Source organism: Macaca nemestrina, chromosome 7, assembly GCF_043159975.1.
Source record: "Macaca nemestrina isolate mMacNem1 chromosome 7, mMacNem.hap1, whole genome shotgun sequence".
Lineage (NCBI taxonomy): Eukaryota > Metazoa > Chordata > Mammalia > Primates > Cercopithecidae > Macaca > Macaca nemestrina.
In genome coordinates, this window is record NC_092131.1 from 169,002,797 (window position 1) to 169,022,993 (window position 20,197).

General features: G+C 39.9%; 1 long non-coding RNA gene across 6 annotated transcripts in view; it reads right to left on the minus strand.

Annotated features, from left to right (window-relative positions):
• The window catches only part of LOC105467277 (uncharacterized), a 45,681-nt gene that overhangs the window by 24,575 nt on the left and 909 nt on the right, over positions 1 to 20,197 (minus strand). For 2 of the 6 annotated variants that reach the window (XR_011606202.1, XR_011606203.1), the window contains exons 2-5: positions 10,972 to 11,123; positions 8,368 to 8,446; positions 6,220 to 8,032; positions 3,667 to 3,782 (exon numbers count right to left, since the gene is read on the minus strand). This is a non-coding gene — a long non-coding RNA (uncharacterized lncRNA). Of the gene's footprint in view, positions 1 to 3,666; positions 3,783 to 6,219; positions 8,033 to 8,367; positions 8,447 to 9,077; positions 10,713 to 10,971; positions 11,124 to 20,197 lie in introns of those variants that run through there. The other 4 variants (XR_011606204.1, XR_011606205.1, XR_978736.2 and 1 more) reach the window with 3 other exon arrangements.

Here is a 20,197-nt window from a genome sequence, read left to right on the forward strand (position 1 = left end):
GAAGGATAAAAACCATATGATCATTTCAATTTATGCTGAAAAAGCATTTGATAGAATTCAAAATCCTTTCATGATAAAACCCCTCAAAAAACTGCAGATAGAAGAAACATACCTCAAAAGCCATACAAGACATATGTGGCTATTATGGGAAATTATATACCTATAAATTGGAAAATCTAAAAGAAATGAACAAATTCCCCCATTCAGTATGATACTAGCTGTGGGTCTGTCATATATGGTTTAATATGACAGACTCACAGCTAGTATCATATTGAATGGGAAAAAATGGGAAACCTTTCCTCTAAGATCTTGTACACACCAAGGATGCACACTGTCACCACTATTATTCAACATAATACTGGAAGTTCTAGCTAGAACAAAAGAAAGATATAAAGGGCATCCAAATTGGAAAGGAAGAAGTCAAATTATCCTGGTTTGAAGATGATATGACCTTCTATTTGGAAAAGCCTAAAGATTCCACAAGAAAATTATTAGAACTGCATTTGATCATCAAAGAAATGCAAATCAAAACTACAATGAATATCATCTTACCCTAGTTAAAATGGCTTATATCCAAAACACAAGCAATAACAAATGCTGGCAAGGATGTGGAGAAAAGGGAACCCTTGTAAATTGTTGCTGGGAATGTAAACTATTAGTACAACCACTTTGGAGTACAGTTTGGAATTTCCTCAAAAAACTAAAAATTCAGCTACCTTATGATCTAGCAATCCCACTGCTGGGTATAGCCCCCAAAGAAAGGAAATCAGCATATTGAAGAGATATCTGCAACTCTGTTTGTTACAACACTGTTTACAATAGCTAAGATTTAGAAGCAGCCTAAGTGTCCATCAACAGATAAATGAATAAATAAAATGTGATACTTACACACAGCCATAAAAAAGACTGAGATCCTTGCCAGGCGCAGTGGCTCATGCCTGTAATCCCAGCACTTTGATAGGCTGAGGGGGGTGGATCACCTGAGGTCAGGAGTTGAAGATCAGCCTGGCCAACATGGTGAAACACTGTCTCTACTAAAAATACAAAAATTAGCTGGACGTGTGGTGAGGCTGAGGCAGGAGAATCACTTGAACTCGGAAGGCAGAGGTTTGCAATGAGCCGAGATCATGCCATTGCACTCCAACCTGGGCAACAGAGAGAGACTCCGTCTCAAAAATAAAATAAAATAAAACAAAACAAAATAAAATAAAATATAAAAGAATGAGATCCAGTCATTTGCAACAACATGGATGGAACTGGAGATCATTATGTTAAGTGAAATAAGCCAGGCACAGAAAGGCAAACATCACGTGTTCTCACTTATTTGTGGGATCTAAAAGTCAAAACAATGGAACTCATGGACATAGAGAGTAGAAGGATAGTTAAAAGAGGTTAAGAATGGTAGTGCGGGCCTCGCAGGGAGGTGGGGATGGTTAATGGGTACCAAAAAAAAAAACAGTTAGAAAGAATGAATAAGACCTACTATTTCATAGCACAATAGGGTGACTATAGCCAATAATAACTTAACTGTACATTTTTAAATAACTTGAAGGGTGTAATTGGATTCTTTGTGACATGAAGGATAAATGCTTGAGGGGATGCATACCCCAATCTCCATGATGTGTTTATTTCACATTGCATGCCTGCATCAAAACATCTCATATAACCCATAAATATATATACTTACTATGTACCTACAAAGATTAAAAATTTAAAAAATAAAAAGAATGAAATTTGATCCTTATCTTACACTCTACAGAAAATTAATTCAAAATTCGTTAAAGAATTAAGCGTTAGACCTAAAACCGTAAAACTCGTCGAAGAAAACAAAGGGAGAAACTCTATGATATTGGCTTTGGCAATGATTTCTTGAAAATGATACCAAAAGCACGGACATTAAAAGCCAAAATAGACAATGGAATTGCATCAAACTAAAAACAATGAACAAAATAAAAAGGCAACCAAAAGAATTGGAGAAAATATTTGCAAACCATATGTATGATAAAGGGTTAATATACAGTATAGATAAGGAACTCCTACAACTCAGTAGTGAAAACAATAAAAAATTAAAAAACAACGTGATTAAAAAATGGACAAAGGAACTGAATAGAAATTTCTCCAAAGAAGACATACAAATGGCTAATAGGTATACAGAAAGGTGCTCAAAATCAGTAATTATCAAGAAAATAAAAAACCACATGAGGTATCATCTCACCCTAGTTAGGACAGGTATTATAAAAACAGAAACAAAACAAATAAAAGATAACAAATGTTGGTGAGGATGTGGAGAAATAGAAACCTTTACACTGTTGGTAGGAACAGAAATTGGTGCAGCCTCTATGAAAAACAGTACGGAGGTTCCTCAAAAAGTTAAAAATTGAACCACCATACGATCGTGCAATCCTACTTCTGGTTGTATATCCAAAGGAATTAAAATCAGGATCTAGAAGAGATATCTGCACTCCTATGTTCACTTCAGCATTTTTCGCAATAGCCAAGACTTGGAAGTAACATAAATGTCAGTCAACATGAATGAATAAAGAAAATGTGGTATAAACATACAATGGAATTTTTTCTTTTTTTTTTTTTTCGAGACGGAGTCTTGCTCTATCTCCCAGGCTGGAGTGCAGTAGCGCAATCTCAGCTCACTGCAACATCTGCCTCCTGGGTTCAAGTGATTCCCTTGCTTCAGCCTCCCAAGTAGCTGGGATTACAGGCATGCGCCACCACACTCAGCTAATTTTTGTATTTTCAGTAGAGACGGGGTTTCATTGTGTTGGCCAGGCTGGTCTCAACCTCCCCACCTCAGATGATCAGTCCTCCTTGACCTCCCAAAGTGCTGGGATTACAAGCTTGAGCCACCACGCCCGGCCACAGTGGAATATTATTCAGCCTTAAAAAAATGAAGAAATTCTGCTGTTTGCAACAACATGAGTACTTAAAGGACATTATGTTAATTAAAACAATCCAGACACAGCAGAACAAATACTGCACAAAACCATTTGTATGAGGAATCTAAAATAGACTCATAGAAGCAGAGAATCATAGAAGCAGAGAATAGAATGGTGGTTACCAGCGGCTGTGGGGGCAGGGGATATAGGAAGGTATAAGTCAAAGAGTACAAGGTTTCAATTATGCAAGATAAAATAAGTCCTGGAGATCTCCTCCATGCATTGTAACCATAGACAACAATCCTGTGTTGTACACTTAAAAATTCACTAAGAGAGTAGATCTTATGCTAAGTATTGTTATCACACACAAACACACATACACCTACAATAAGGATCATAATAATAGTGAATAAAGAGGGTGGGAGGAAACTTTTGGAGATAATGGATAGTTTATGGCCTAAATTGCAGTGATGATTTCACAGTATATACTTATTTCTAAATTTATCAAGTTGTATTTATTAAATATGCACAACTTTTTGTATGTCAATCATACCTCAATGAAGTGGGTTTCAAAAGGAAATAAATTTCCCCATGAATTGCCCCCTGCTCAGGAAAGCAGAACTGATCAGATGAGAGAAAGATGAAAATTATCGCTAGCACTTATAGAGCATTGACCCTGTGTCAATCACTGTTGCAATAGTTCCTGAGTGCATATTTTGTTCCAAGTACTCTTCTACACACAGAAGACATAAAGGTTAAAAAAAAAATTACTGACCAGACAAGGTGGCTCATGCCTGTAGTCCCAGAACTTTGGGATGCCGAGGTGGGCAGATCCATCACTTGAGTCCAGGAGCTTGAGACCAGCTTCTGCAACATGGCAAAACCCTGTCTCTACAAGAATAAATAAATACATAAATAACAATAATTTTTTAAAAACTCGATTTCATGAAACTTCCATTCTCATATGGGGGCAGTTTTTAAACAAGTAAAATTAATAGTCTCTTAGATGGTGATAAATGCTATGGAGAATATGAGGTAGGAAAAGGGAAGCAGCTAGAGAGTAGGGTTTAAACACCATGGTTAGAGAGGCTTTATGGTACAAAATGACATTTAATAAGCACCACAGGCAATCAGGGCATGCGCCACATGGAAACATGGAAAAAGGTCATTCTGGGCAGAGAAAGCAGCTAGCGTCAAAACTCTGAGCAGCCAGAAAGGCTGGATCAGTGTGGCTACGAGTAAGGAAGAGAATAGAGGAGATGAAGTCAGAAGTTAATGGGTGAAGAGAAGGACCAGTTTGTGCCCATCCTGGTTTATAAACAAGGCTCAACTCAAACAACTTAAACTTTTACTCTAAAGTGAAATGGGAAACACTGGGGTGTGGAAAGTAGAAACGTGACATATTCCTATTTCTTTTTAATAAGATCCCTCTGGCTACCGGGTTGAGTGCAGACTGGGGGCCTAAGGTAGAAGGAATCCTCTTGTGACACTCGGTGAAAGGTGATGGTGGCTTGAACCAAGGCAGTAGTGATGGAAGTCATGAGAAGTGACTGGCAAGTTCGCATCTGTTTTGAAAGTAAAGCTCTCAGGACTGCTAACAGATTGGAAGTGATGTTCTCAGTGAGAGGAGTCATGGCTGGCCAAACAACTAAAGGATACATTTACGATTTCCCACGTTAAGGAAAACTGCAGGGAGAAGCAGGTAATGGGAAGAAGAACAGGTGTCCAGTTTGGACATTGCAAGTTTGGGATGCCTGTTTTATAGAAAAGTGGAGTTAACTGTTGGACAGGCATGTTTGAAAATTGTGGCCGGGCGCAGTGGCTCACGCCTATAATTCCAGAAATTTGGGAGGCCAAGGTGGGCAGATCACAAGGTCAGGAGATCGAGACCATCCTGGCTGACACGGTGAAACCCCATCTCTACTAAAAATACAAAAAATTAGCCAGGCGTGGTGGCGGGCGCCTGTAGTCCCAGCTACTCGGGAGGCTGAGGCAGGAGAATGGCGAGAACCCAGGAGGCGGAGCTTGCAGTGAGCTGAGATGGCAGCCACTGCACTCCACCCTGGGCAACAGAGCGGGACTCCGTCTCAAAAAAAACAAAAAGAAAGAAAGAAAATTACCAGCATGTGAAGTGGAAGAAGATCACCAGGGGAAAGAGTAGGCAGACACGAAAAGGGATCTAAAGATTATCCCTGGGCCACTCTATTATTTAGAGATTTGAAGGATGAAGAAAAGCCAGGATATGAAACTGAACATGAGAACCCAGTAAGGTGAGAAGAAAACCAGGAGTGGGAAGTCAAAGTGAAGAAGAGAATGGTCAACTGTGTCAAATGCTGCAGCCAGGCCAAGGGTGAGCAGATGCGTTTGGTATTGTGGAAATTATCAATGGCCTCAAGAGTGGCAGTGTTGGTGGAGTGACGGGGATGAAAGCTTGATGGGAATGGTTTCAGGATAGTGAGGGAAGAGGAAGAGAAATTGGAAATAGAATAGACAAGTCTTTCTGCAAGTTGTTCTCTTAAAGGGAAAGAGATAAATGGAGTGGTAGCCACAGGTGGAATGAGAGTCAAGAGAGGGCATTTTTGTTTTCACTTTTTCATAATAGGAAGAATCGGAGTTTATATGCTGATGGGAATGATCCATTCGAAAGGGGAAAATGATGAAACACGGAAGAGAGAAACCCTCCTGGTGAGGGGTGCTCATAGGGTAGAAAGGGTAAGGGGCCTAGTGCATGAGTGGAGAGGTGGACCTTAGGCAGACACATGGACATGCATGGTCGCAGGAAGGGAAGCAGAGTACACGGGCACAGACACTCATCATTGAGTTAAGGTGGTGGTGGGAATTTGTGAAAATCCCTTTGTGATCTCAGTGAAATATGAAGCAAATCATCATCTGAGAATAAGGATGGGGCATGAAGGGTGGGAGATTTAAAGATAGAGAAGAACTTGGAGGAGAAACGGAGATGAATGGGGTAAAGAAATCCAGGCTTGCTCTAAGTGCTTTGCACTAATTAATTCACTAATCCTTATGACAGCCCTGTGCAGTAGAAACTACTCTCCCAATGTACAAACAAGGAAACAAGCAGATGAAATAGAGATGTCTAGTAAAGCAAGACCTTGGGAGAGGTAGGTTCCATCAGCCAAGAGTGAAAGCAAAGACTGCATGCTCTATAGACTTGTATCAAATCCTGAAGACCTTCAAGAACTGGCTCTTATGTATCCTTATGACTTGCTTTATTTTTCTTAACTCGTTGACTGCATCTCCATTCTATGTAATAAAAAGAGTCTAACACTGTCTCATAAATAAAATTTGAAAATTGGCCCGGCCTTACCTCTGCTACTCAGAGGAGATGGCAAGAGGCAGGAGTTCCATCTGCATCTAACAGATCACTTGTGAGCCTGTCTGCCTCTTGGTCTGAATCCAGTTAGACTTCCCACAAGCTGACATACTTCTGGTTCTAGTTCTAGAACTGTTGTATTCCTTAGCATCATGGCACAAAAGCATTGCATAAGAATGACAAGTATGATTTCTTAAAGACTGAGACCTTTCCTAAGGAATGAAAATGGCTATTTTAATCAAACTAAAGCAAAAGGGAATATTTAGAATGTTGGTTCTTCAAAGTGATCAGGTTTGCATGAACCACTTTTCTGACTCTTGATTTGGGAGACGGTTTCTATGTATAACTAAATTTGCCATTTGATAAAAGTATTTTCTTTATTGCTACTATTTATTATTTTCCCTGGTGCCAGAATTACCATTTTACCTTGGTGTGTTAATATAAATGGTGATAATTCGTGTGGACATTCAGTCTGGTTCCAAATACTTTAATCAAAAATATGTATAACCGTGCACATCTGCCAAGTATTTATTTTATGTACTTATTTATTTATTTACTTACTTATTTTTCTTTTTGAGACAGAGTCTTGCTCTGTTTCCCAGAATGGAGTGGAATGGCACGATCTCGGCTCACTGCAACCTCTATCTCCCAGGTTCAAGTGATTCTCCTGCCTCAGCCTCCTGAGTAACTGGGATTACAGGCACCTGCCACCATGGCCAGCTAATTTTTGTATTTTTAGTAGAGACAGGGTTTCACCATGTTGTTCAGGCCGGTCTCGAACTCCTGACCTCAGGCAATCCACCCACCTCAGCCTCCCAAAGTGTTGGGATTATAGGTGTGAGCCACTGTGTCCAGCCACCAAGTATTTATTTAGACAATTTTTCTACCACCTTCCCCATTTCAGTCAGCAATTATGACTCTGGCATATGTCCTTATCAGAAAAGGAAATGTCTAGTTTTCTGTTTTTAGAGGAATATATGAGGAAAGATAGTACTTTATGGCTTAGTCTAATTAAAAATTGACAGTAAGAGCCCTATTCCAATTCTAGTTGTGAGAGGTTGACTCAAGTCAATCTGAATTTGGTTGGAAAAGCTTTTTCTGTCTCACTTTTGACTAGAGATACAAAATCAGAGGTTTTATAAATAAGGCATGCGTATTAGTCCATTCTCACAATGCTGTAAAGAAGTACCTGAGACTGGGTAATTGATAAAGAAAAGAGGTTAGAGGTTTAATTGGCTCATGGTTCCACAGGCTGTATAGGAAGCATGATGCTGGCATCTGCTTGGCTTCTGGGAAGGCCTCAGGAAAACTTACAAACTGACAGAAGGCAAAGGGGAAGCAGGCTCATCTTACATGGCTGAAACAGGAGCAAGAGAGAGAGGAGGAGGTGCCACACACCTTTAAACAACCAGATCTTATGAGAACTCTATCACAAAAACAGCACCAAAGGGGGAGATCAACTGCCATGATCCCGTCACCTCCCACCAGGCTCCACCTCCAACATTAGGGATTATAATTTGAGCTGAGATTTGGGCAGACACACAGATCCAAACCATATTAGCATGCAAACTTGACCTGATATTCCCTTGGAGAAGAATGCTCTTTTGCATGAACTGAAAACCCACACCATTTCTCTTAATTACCATCTATTTTCTGGATCCCAAGCTAAACTGAAAATAAGGAAATAATACCTCAGAGTTTTACCTGATCCTATTTAGACGTAACTGCTCTGCAAGAACACGTTTTTCAAATTATAGAAATCCCAGTTACTGATTTTTTTTAAAAGGCCACATTCAAATCAGTTGATCTATACAATGATGCGAAGATACAATGAAAAAACATTGTTATACCAATAGGCTTATTATATGACATTTATCATGAACAGCAAGACAGATTAAGTACCCACAATTAAAATACTCAATTACTTTACTTTGGAGGTTTAGCTAAAGGGAACTCCGACCATCCTTTTATCACCAATATTTACTGAATGCCTACTATGTGTCAGTCACTGTACAAATAACTGAGAACTCAAAATTAGGGAGAATGCATACTTGGGGAATATATAGTACACCTAGAGGAATATGCTGTTTGGGGAAAATTCGGTAAGAAATGTAAGAAATTCTGTAAGAAAAAAATGCTTACCTGGTAGACTCATTCTGAACGCCAGAATCTTGGTTGCATTTGCAATTTTTGGACAGGTTGAATTGATTCTGATAGCTATCTGTGATAATAATACTTGAGAAGTTATTTCCAAACTTTGTAAAGTTAATTAAAGGATTGAGAATGCCTGGGCTCACACTGATAACAAGAACAATAACAATAGTTTGCCGTTCAATTAACTTAAGCATAGCTAAATTATATATTGGTAGAGGTAGATGGAAGTAGAATAAGTAAAAATGCTGTATCATGGTGTTTAGAGATTAACTTCCAATCTTTCTTACTCCTAATTCATGCATTGTTTCCCTTCTGCTCCAGACTCATTTATTCTCTCTCAGGTTCTCCTGAACCTTCCATGTTACTCCTCCTCCATACTGGTCTGGTCTTAAATAGCTACTTTCTTGTAACAAGGCACCTGTTGCTGAATTCCGATAATTCTGTTTTTCTCCTTTGCAAATTTACAGATTCAGGTGTTACATAACAAGGCCCCCATCAATTTTATTTCTTAGGAGAATTGCTAAGTCAGAGTGGTGAAATACTTGCCAACACATACTCCTTAACTGGGAATAGTTTCTTTATATGCATATTGCTAATGCTTTCTATCTGTCTCTATTCTGAAGGTTCCTGGAGCCTCTGTAGCAAGAATAACATATGGGCTGCGTCTGAACTGAAAAAGAATTTTCCTGTTGCACAAAATTTACAGGTGTCATAATTCTTTTATGACTCGTTAACCTTTAAACACACTTGTTTGGGCACCATCAAAACTCTAGGAGTTTATATCTTAGCAAGTGGTTACACATTTGTAATGGGGGCCATGCCTAAAATGCTGCGAGATTAAAGAAGATGGAGAAATTAATTGCTTTAGGGGCTGGGAGTTCATGGAAGTCTTCATAGAGGAGGTGAGATATAAGCTAAACCTTGATAAGGAGGAATAAACTGTCATTACGTTTTATTCAGCAATTATCTTTAAGTAGTTATAAGTAGTATTTCAAAAGATCCAAGTAGCATTTCTTTCAAAAGATCCAAGGTAAAACCTTAATAACTCATTCAGTACTGTTTCCGTGAATACTAATATTTCAACAGGTTGATCCTAAATGCAAAAAGTATTTACTGCTAATTAATGAATCATTATTTGGGGACATTTTGTAGATTGATGGGGATGTATTTTAGCACATTAACTTTAATGTTTATTATCACAGAATGAAGAGAACTGTGTGAAATATTATTCCCTCTTTGAGTAATCTCACACTAATGTAGCTTTTTCTCAAGTTGTCTCTTAGCTAAGATAGTCTTCATTCCATTTGCCCCTTATAATCAACATTGTATTTTTTCCAAATCCTTGACACACTGATTTCACCAAAAGCTGGAATACCTTTTGAGTCTTAATTTATCTTAAAATAGAAATGGCAATTTTTTTTAAAAGCATAGAAAATTTTAACCGATTTAGGTTAACAAGATTGCATTAAAAGAGTATTTTTCTTTTATAATGAGGCTTAAAAATGGTAACTTACCTAACTTATTTTATTTTTATGAGAAGTCTTTCATCACTATTCTGGTTTCCCTCCTAATCAGTAGAAATGTAGTTGAAATACATTAATTAAATTCTCTAATAAGATTCTGTAGCTATTGGCCTTAAACTCTAGGGAAACCATAAGTCCCTAATTACAACATATCAGTTGCAATTAACTTTTCAAACTATTCCCAAGGTGTACGTGAGAAAATGAAAGAGTTGCTAATAAATTTCAGAAAAGATTGACAGCTCTTTCTATGGCTGTCAAGGGGCCACTGTGGACCTAGGGAAGAAAACCCTAACCTACATTTGGGAAATTTCTCATATGGTAGCTTTTATTTTCCTGGGACAGTTTCTGGACTTAGCTTTTTTGTGTACTGACTCTTGTGGGGTTGGATTGATCTTGGGCATGATGGCTGTGACTGCTGTTGTTGATTTTAGGTCTGTATCAGAGAAGTTCCTGCTGAATGTTTCACATTTTCAAGCCCCAGTTTCAACTAGCTGAAGATAGGCGCTCAGGGTGAGAGCAGAGCAGGGCTGGAAGACTGTCACTACAAGTGAGAGAAGCAGGACCAAGACGAGATGTCATCTTCAGTGTGAAGGACTAGTGTGGAGTGCAGGAGGTTGAAGGACTCATCTGCAAAGCTCTCTAGCCAGTGCTTTGGGCCTGGGATGACAGTCAGGCTTTTTAAGATGGGGCCTTTTAGGCGTGGCTACTGTTTCTTGCTTATGAGGTCCAGGAGATGTGAAGAGTCCTGTCTAACTCATTCTGGTCAGGTTCCTTCAGCTGTACAATTGTAGTATCCTCAAACTGGAAACTCTTTAAAAAAAAAAAAATCTGAAAGAATTTTGAGCACCTTGCTCCTGGTTCCTTGCCTCTTCCTCATGTGACCCTTAAGGGTTAGGCAGCATGCTGCTTACCTGCAAGCTATATAACAACAAACCACACACAAAACTTAGACTTAAACCAAGTACAATGTTTTTCTCCCCACAAATCTACAATTTGGGATGGCTTTGTGGGAACAGCTACTATTTTGTTTATAAAGTATTAGCTGGAGCTGTTAGACTGGAGGACCTACCTTCAAGATTTCTCACTCACATAGCTGGGAAGTTGGAACTGGCTGTTACCAGAATGCTTCTTCAGACCCAGGTCGTGATTCCTTTCCATGATCTACTTGGGCATCCTCAAAGCTTGAGTTCCAAGAGAAGCAGGCTTCCTTGTATCTGGACACTGGAAGCAAAAGGGCCACATTTTGTGCCACTCACAGAATCTACAAACCCCTCTCTTCTCCAGAATGCTGACCATTATGAATTTTGTAACAATTATGCCCTTTCTTTTTTTTGTAAGTTTATCACCTACAAAAGTACCCTAAAGCAGGGGTTCCTAGCCCCTAGCTGCAGATCACTGCAGGTCCATAGCCTGTTAGGAACCAGGCTGCACAGCAGGAGGTGAGCGGCTGGAGCCAGCTTTACCGCTTGAGCTCTGGCTCCTGTCAGATCAGCGGTGGCATTCGGTTCTCAAGAGCGCAAACCCTACTATGAACTGCACATACGAGGGATCTAGGTTGCACCCTCCTTATTAGAATCTAATGCATGATGATCTGAGGTAGAGCAGTTTCATCCTGAAACCATCCCCCCACCCTTGCATGCTGTGGAAAAATTGTCTTCCATGAAACCGGTCCCTGGTGCCAAAAAGGTTGGGGACCACTGCACTACTCTATTTTGTACTTTGTACGTCTTGAATTAGAATGCATACATTCTTTTGTGATCTGCCTCTTTCGATCAACATTATGATTGAGAGATTCATGTATGTTATTGACTACGATTGTAAATTATTTCTTCTATTGTATACCTGTTATTTCTCCATTCTACTGTTTATGGACATTTGAGTTGCTTCCAGTGTTTTGCTATCTTAACAATGCAGAGTAAAAATTATTGTACACTCTCTTCTGGGGTATAAGTGAAAGAGTATTTTCAGGTTATGTTGTATAGAGAGATTGATGTCTTGTAGGATAGGTACAAGTTCTATTTAGCCATTTACAAATTTACAAAAGTGCTTTTGCAAAGTGGTTGTTTTCTCCAAATCGTTTTCCTTAGTCATTGCGCCAATTTACATCCCATAGATAGTGTATTAAGATTCCCTGTTGTTTCACATGAATTATGACCTAACGTTGTCCAGTGAAATTTTCATTTTTTCAAATGAGCCCAGCTGATATAAAAGGCAGGACACAGCTAAGTTTTCATTAACACCCTCCATTATAGGTCTCCTTACAGAGGAAAAAGCAGATTTCAAAGTTTTCAAAAATTCTGTGTTATCATTATTTTGATCTTGAACGATCCCAGTGTCCTAATAATAATTCTGAAATTCTTATAGATTCCACCCAGATATTAAGACTACCATGAGAAAAATTGTTTGCCATGATGGGTTAGAGGGATATTTTTCTTTTTTGGTATGAAGCCATTCATTATATTTTGATCTTTGATCACAAATTGTACAATTCAACTATTACCTGTGAACAGGGCTCTCTCAATGCTATAGAACATTTTAATTTTATTCTATTAGTTTTGATTGACAACTTAGTCTTAATGTTGTGAAAAGTTATGCAACATACAAAATAACTGGATATCTTTTAAATCTCAAAAGATTTCATTTTTCACATATTTGCATATAAAATAAGGAATGCAAGATCTTTTGAAACGCATATTCAATCTACATTTTTATCTTCCTCCAGGTATGCAATCCAGTGATTGAAAATTAATTCACCTTAGTCAGAAGACAGTGAATTCCTGACACTGCAACAATTTGTCTTGTCAAGATGTGATATTTGCAGAGAACTGGAATAGCATGACAACAAAAACCCTTCTGACTTGTGGGATTTCAAACAAAAAGGTTAAAATTGCATTCTGCGGCTATACAAATTAGCATAGACCTTCACTACAACCTCAGATACTGGAACAAAACTGGAGCAATTCTCAATAAAATTAAGCTGTTGAGAATAAAAAGAACTTGAAACAGTAAGTGGAGTCTTCAATTCTGTTTCTTAACCTGCTAAAGCTTAGAGCTCCCTGCCGCATTATTACACAGGCAAAACCGCTAGGTGAAGGAAAAGCTATAGGAAGTCCAAAGAGCTGATTATTTTTATGTATTTATTGATTGATTTTTTCTTTTCCTTTTCTTTTCTTTTTTTTTTTTTTTTTTTTTTTTTGAGACAGAGTCTCTGTCACCAAGGCTGGAGTGCAGTGGCATGATCTTGGCTCACTGCAACTTCCTCCTTCAGGGTTCAAGCAATTCTTGTGCCTCAGCCTCCTGAGTAGCTGGGATTACAGGCACCTGCCACCATGCCTAGCTAATTTTTTGTATTTTCAGTAGAGACAAGGGTTTCACCATGTTGGCCAGGCTGTTCTGGAACTCCTGAGCTCAGGCAATCCACCCTCCTCAGCCTTCCAAAGTGCTGGGATTACAGGTGTGAGCCACTGCACTTGGCTGGTCTGATCATTTCTAGACTCATATAAAAGGTCTTTGATACAGATAATACCTTTTTTTAAAATTTTTTTTGAGACAGAGTTTCACTCTTGCAGCCCCGGCTGGAGTGCGGTGGCACTATCTCGGCTCACTGCAACACAGGCTTCCCAGGTTCAAGTGATTCTCCTGCCTCAGCCTCTCGAGTAGCTGGGACTACAGGAGTGCACCACCACGCCTGACTAATTTTTCTTCTTGTTTACTGTTTTTTTTTGGTTTTTTTTTTTTTTTTTTTTTTTTTTTTGAGACAGAGTCTTGCTCTGTCGCTGAGGCTGGAGTGCAGTGGCATGATCTCGGATCACCGCAACCTCCACCTCCCAGGTTCAAGTAATTATCCTTTCTCAGTCTCCTGAGTAGCTGGGATCACAGGTGTGCACTACCAAACCCAGCTAATTTTTTTTTTAATTTTAGTAGAGACAGGCTTTCACTGTGTTGGCCAGGCTTGTCTTGAACTCCTGACCTCAGGTGATCTGCCCACCTTGGACTCCCAAAGTGCTGGGATTATAGGCATAAGCCACTGCACCCTGCCGATGCCATTCTTTCTATTTGTTACGATGGCATGAATGAAACTATTTATCGAGAAGGCAGGTGAGCATCTGTGTTTGTATTCACCAACAAGTGGGTTATATTCATGGATTTTATACTATATAGAGATGAACTAAGGAAAAGGGACATATGGTCGATACTCTTAAAAGCTTTTATATATGCAGACCCAGGCTTCAAAATATGTTATATGACATAGAAAGATCCAAGCAGACTTTACTAACTGGTCATGCATATGTTCTAGCTTTAGGGCTACTAAAGGTACTTAGGAATTCAGGTATAATTATTCATACATTTATATTCTGCCTATGCCATGGAAAAGGAAAACCTCCAGTTATAACAGCATTTGCCTATGAATATGAACACAAAATGCTGTATCACCACAACTGGATCTAATCAGCTGAAACTGTTAAGAGAGCATCATTTGGCCGGGCGCGGTGGCTCAAGCCTGTAATCCCAGCACTTTGGGAGGCCGAGACGGGCGGATCACGAGGTCAGGAGATCGAGACCATCCTGGCTAACACGGTGAAACCCCATCTCTACTAAAAAATACAAAAAACTAGCCGGGCGAGGTGGCGGGCGCCTGTAGTCCCAGCTACTCGGGAGACTGAGGCAGGAGAATGGCGTGAACCCGGGAGGCGGAGCTTGCAGTGAGCTGAGATCCGGCCACTGCACTCCAGCCTGGGCGACAGAGCGAGACTCCGTCTCAAAAAAAAAAAAAAAAAAAAAAGCATCATTTGACTAACTGGCTTTTGACAAAAGTGTAAACCAATTTAGTGGAAGAAGGATAGCCTTTTCAACAACTGGTCCTGCGGCGATTGGACAACCACAGGAAAAAAAAAAAAAAAAAAAAAAAAAACCTCTACATAAACCTCAAACCTTCCAGAAAATGGACTCAAAATGGATCATAGATTTAAATGTAAAACATAAAACTATAAAACTCTTTTAGAATAAAATGTAGGAGAAAATCCTAGGGACCCAGGGCTTGGTAAAGAGATCTAGATTATGACACCAAATCCATAAAAGAAAAAAAAATCTATAAATTGGACATGAATTATTTTTAAAATTTGCTTTGTGAAAACCCTCTTTAGACACTGAAAAGACAAGCTGCAGACTGGAAGAAAATATTTACAAGTCACATACATGATAGAGTATTCATAGATAGAATGTGTAAAGAATTCCCTGAACTCAACAGTATAAAAGCAAACAATACAATTAGAAAATGGGCAAGGTACACGAGGAAACTTTCACCAAAGAGGATATACAGATGGCAAATAAGTACATGAAAATATTAAATTCATTAGATTTTAGGGAAATGCAAATTAAGAGCATGAGCTGCTATTACTGTAAACCTACTAGAATAGCTAAAATAAAAAATGATGATACCAAATGCTAGTAAGGATGCAAAGAAATTGGATCTCTCATACATTTATTTGTGGGTATGTAAGATAGTACAGACACACCGGAAAGTAGTCTGGCAGTTTTGTAAACAATTAAACATATATTTATGATACAACCCAGTAATCACACTCCTGGGCATTTATCCCAGAGACATGAAAATTTACATCCACACAAAAACTTGTACACAATATTCACAGCAGGTTTGTTTGTAATGGCCAAACCTAGAAGCTAGTAATAGATGAATAAACAAACTGTGTTATATCCATACCACATAATGTTACTCAGCAATAAAAAGGAATAAACTACTGATACATGAAACAAGTTGGATGGATTTCAGGGATAAAAATAGTGGAACAAAAAGCCAATCTCAAAAGATCACATGCTATATGATTCCATTTATAGAACATTCTGTAAGTAATAAAATTATAGATATGGGAAATACATTAGGGCTGCTAGGGTTTAGGGATAGTGGAGGAGAAGAAAGTGAATGTGTCTATACGGAGGTAGTATGAGGATGATATTTGTGGTGATGAAAGAGTTCTGAATCTTCATTGTGGTGGTGGTTACACAATCTACACTTGTGATAAAATCTCTTAGAGGTATCTACATACATTGCACCAATCTCAATTTCCTGGTTTTGATATTGTACTATGGAAATGAAAGGTATTTGAGGAAAACTGTGTAATGAGTATACGGGGCCCCTTGGTGCTGTGTTTTCCTATAATCATGTCTAAATAAAAAGTTTAAAAGAGAAAGAGAGAGACACTATCATCTTTAAGCAATTCGCTATACAAAGATTACAAATCACTAAGACCTTTAAGAGATCCCAGTATGCCAGACCCCTACTGGATCAAACTGAAAACTCTAGTACAAATATGTGAATTCATTTATCCCTATCCAGAGTGCAAACTTTCCATTTTTAATTAGCATAACCCATCCAAATATTTGTTTCTAGCAGTAAACTCCCCCAACTTTTCTCTCTCAGTCAACAACATAGTAAATTTGTTTACTGGTCCATGTATTTACTGGCAACTAAATCAACACAAAGCTCACTATGTTGACCACTATAGTGGTCATAGCGTATTTGTATCATCACAAAAGATTTGAGGCTTCGGACAGCCTTCATGCCCTATCTAAACATACGGGATTTATAGTTCCAAGTGCTAGGCTGGGTACACAGTTGAGAAGGATGATTTATGGGTGACAGAGTGAAACTGAGGAAGACCCCAAGGATAGTGTCCAGGGGAAAAACCAGAATATCTAAAGCCAAGGTGACTGATATGATTTGGCTGTGTCCCCAACCAAATCTCATTTTGAATTCCCATGTGTTGTGTGAGGGACCTGGTGAGAGATCACTGAGTCATGGGGGGAAGTCTTTTCCATGCTGTTCTCGTGACAGTGAATAAATCTCGTGAGATCTGATCATTTTATAAAGAGGAGTTCACCTGCGCCAGTTCTCTCTCTTTTTGCCTGCCACCATCCATGTAAGACGTGACTTGCTCCTCCTTGCCTTCCTTCATGATTGTGAGACCTGCCCAGCCATGTGGAACTGTAAGCCCAATAAACCTCTTTCTTTTGTAAATTGCTCAGTCTCTGTTACGTCTTTATCAGCAGTGTGAAAATGGACTAATACAGTGACAGCAAAAAAGTGAGGCCAAGAGGGCTGGACAGAGAAGCAGAAGCCAAAGAAGGATGTGGCAAAGGAAGGAACTGCAGCTAGTCAGAACAGAGCGAGAATGATTGACAGAGACATAGCCTGGAGGAATGCCCTGAGGTGATGGATGAAGAGGGACTATTAATGGTGCTGAACCAGTTTAGATACCTTTAATATAATAATGATGCCAGCCTGGGCAACATAGTAAGTCTCCATCTCTACAAAAAATACAAAAATGAGCTGGTTATGGTGGCACATGCCTGTAGTCCTGGCTACTCGGGAGGTTAAGGTGGGAAGTTCACTTGTGCCCAGGAAGTCCAGGGTGCAGTGAGCCATGATTGCACCACTGCACTCTAGCCTGGGCAACAGGGCAGGACCCTATCTCAAAATCATCATCATCATCATCATCATCATCATCATCATCATCATTTATTTAACATTTATTTTGTGTCAGGCTTTGTGATAAGTCCTTTTTTCAACCTCAAGATAATTGTATGAAGTAGGCACACATCATTTCCATTTTGTAAACTGGAAAACCAAGGCTCAAAAGGATTAAGTAAGTTATCCAAGACTTTACATACGTGAAGTGGTTGAGCCGGTATTCAAAGTCAGTTTGGTCTGATTCCCAATGTGCTTATTCATTACACTCAATCTCACTCCCCCATCTCATATCTATATCTACAACTATGTCTATACTATGTTATGTCTAGCTATATCTGGATCTATATTTAATATAAAATAGTGAAAAAAATCAGGATCAGGCCAGGTGTGGTGGCTCACACCTATAATCCTAGCACTTTGAGAAGCTAAGGCAGGCAGATTGCTTGAGCTCAGCAGTTTGAGAGACCAGCTTGAGCAACATGGCAAAACTCCCTTTCTACAAAAATTAGCCAGGCATGGTAGTGCACACCTGTGGGCTCAGCTACTCAGGAGGCTGAGGTGGGGGGATGGCTTGAGCCCAGGTGTTGGAGGTTACAGTGAGCTGAGATCGCACCACTGCACTCCAGCCTGGGTAACAGAGCCAGACTGTGTCTAAAAATAATAATAATAATAATCAGGATCATGTGAATATGAATAAAGTGTGAGGCTGAGACTACACACCATGATGTTCAGCACAATCATAAAAATGTGGGGCTTCAAATGTGACTTTGACTTCTTGGTTGTAAAGTAAGAAAGGGAAATGTGGTCACTTTCGAGGTGCATACTATCTAGTTGGAGCAATATGGTAAGAAGGGTTTATTTTGGGAAGTTTCATGGAAAGGGTGAATTTGTGCAGGGTCTTTAAGAAAAGGAAAATGCAGTTTAGTGGAGGGAAAATGTTCCTCATTAGCGTTTCTCAACCAGACGTGTCTACTGCTCTGGGACATTTTACAAAGGTTTTCAAATTACATTCCTGTTGACTGTGGATAGGTGTCCCGGGGAATGTGGCCCTCTGTTGGGAATTCTGCCACGGTACAATGTGTTGCTGAGAGTGTACTAATGGGAGAGCACAGGTGAGAGTCTCTCCGGTGTGTTGAAAGGAGAATAGGCCGGGCGCGGTGGCTCAAGCCTGTAATCCCAGCACTTTGGGAGGCCTGAGGCGGGTGGATCACAAGGTCAGGAGATCGAGACCACAGTGAAACCCCGTCTCTACTAAAAATACAAAAAATTAGCCGGGCGCGGTGGCGGGCGCCTGTAGTCCTAGCTACTCAGGAGGCTGAGGCAGGAGAATGGCGTGAACCCAGGAGGCGGAGCTTGCAGTGAGCCGAGATCGCGCCACTGCACTCCAGCCTGGGCAACAGTGTGAGACTCCGTCTCAAAAAAAAAAAAAAAAAAAAAAAAGAAAGGAGAATAGGGTGAAGAATACCTATTTTAGACAAAGGGAGAAGAATGAGCCACTTATTAATCCATTTATTCTAAAAATACTCAGCATACGCCATGTGCAAAAGAAAGACGAGATAAAAAAATAGAACACATATCATGAATTAGATGCCACTCGCTGTATGCCAGGTATTGTGTTAGGAGCTTTACATATATGATTTCATCTAATCACCACCACAACTTTGCAAAGTACCAGTAGTGCCCATTTCACGAGCCAGGAGACTTGATCTTAGAGAGAGTTTAAGTAACTTTCCCAAGGTCCCTTCTTGACCAATTTCAGGAGTAACCATTCTTAATGAATTTCCTGTAAACAGTGCTCCTGTAGCCCAACTGAGGAGATAAATAAAAATGGTTTTGATTAACACACACTCTCTCAAAGGGTTTATGGCCTAATTGTGGGATGAACACCAGTATGCTCATATTCCTGAAAACAATATAAAAATCCCCGAAGAGGCAAAAAGAGGTTAGAGGGAATCATTCTGCCAGGATTGGGGCTGGCATCCAGGAAGCTGTAGAAGGTGTTACCAGTGGCAAATCCATACGGGTCTGCAGGAACATCACTTCCTGTCTCCTCAGAGGAAAGAATTCAACCGAGGAGCCCTAGGCAGAAGGAGAGGCCGGGACAAGTTTTAGAGCAGGAGGGAAGGTTTATTAAAAAGCTTTAGAGGGGAGTTGCAGAGTGTGAAAGAAAAAGAAAAAGCTTTAGAGCAGAAATGAAACAAAGTAAAATACACGCAGAAGAGGGCCAAGTGGGCAACTTGAGAGATCAAGTGCACGGTTTGACCTTTTGACTTGAGGTTTTATATGTTGCCATATCTCTGGGGTCTTGCCTCCTGTCCCCCGATTTTTCCCTTGGAGTAGGCTGTCCGCATGCGCAGTGGCCTGCTAGCACTTGGGAGGTGAGATGTTTACTAGAGTTGTCCACGTGCTCATTTGAGGCGTTCTTCCCTTACCAGTCATATGTTCCTAGGAGGTCATATACCAGTTAAACTATCCCATTTTGCCTCTTAATGTACATGCTTGAGCCCACTCGCCCAGCTCCTGAGATCTTACCAGAAAGCGGCTGATCACCAACCTCAGGTGTTTCTATTTAATGGGAGACTGCCTTTCCCTGGCACTGGCTGCGACCAATTATTATTTTACAGAGGCAGTGTTAACAACAGCCTGACCATCACCCGATGGTCGCCTGACATTTCGGATTCCTGGGGGGGGTGTGTGTGTGTGTGGCGGGAAAGCCCTCTTCTGCTCTGCTCATGTCTTACCAGCTACCTACTGAAACAGAAACAGCATTTCAGCTAACTGAAAAGGATGGATAAGATTATGGGAG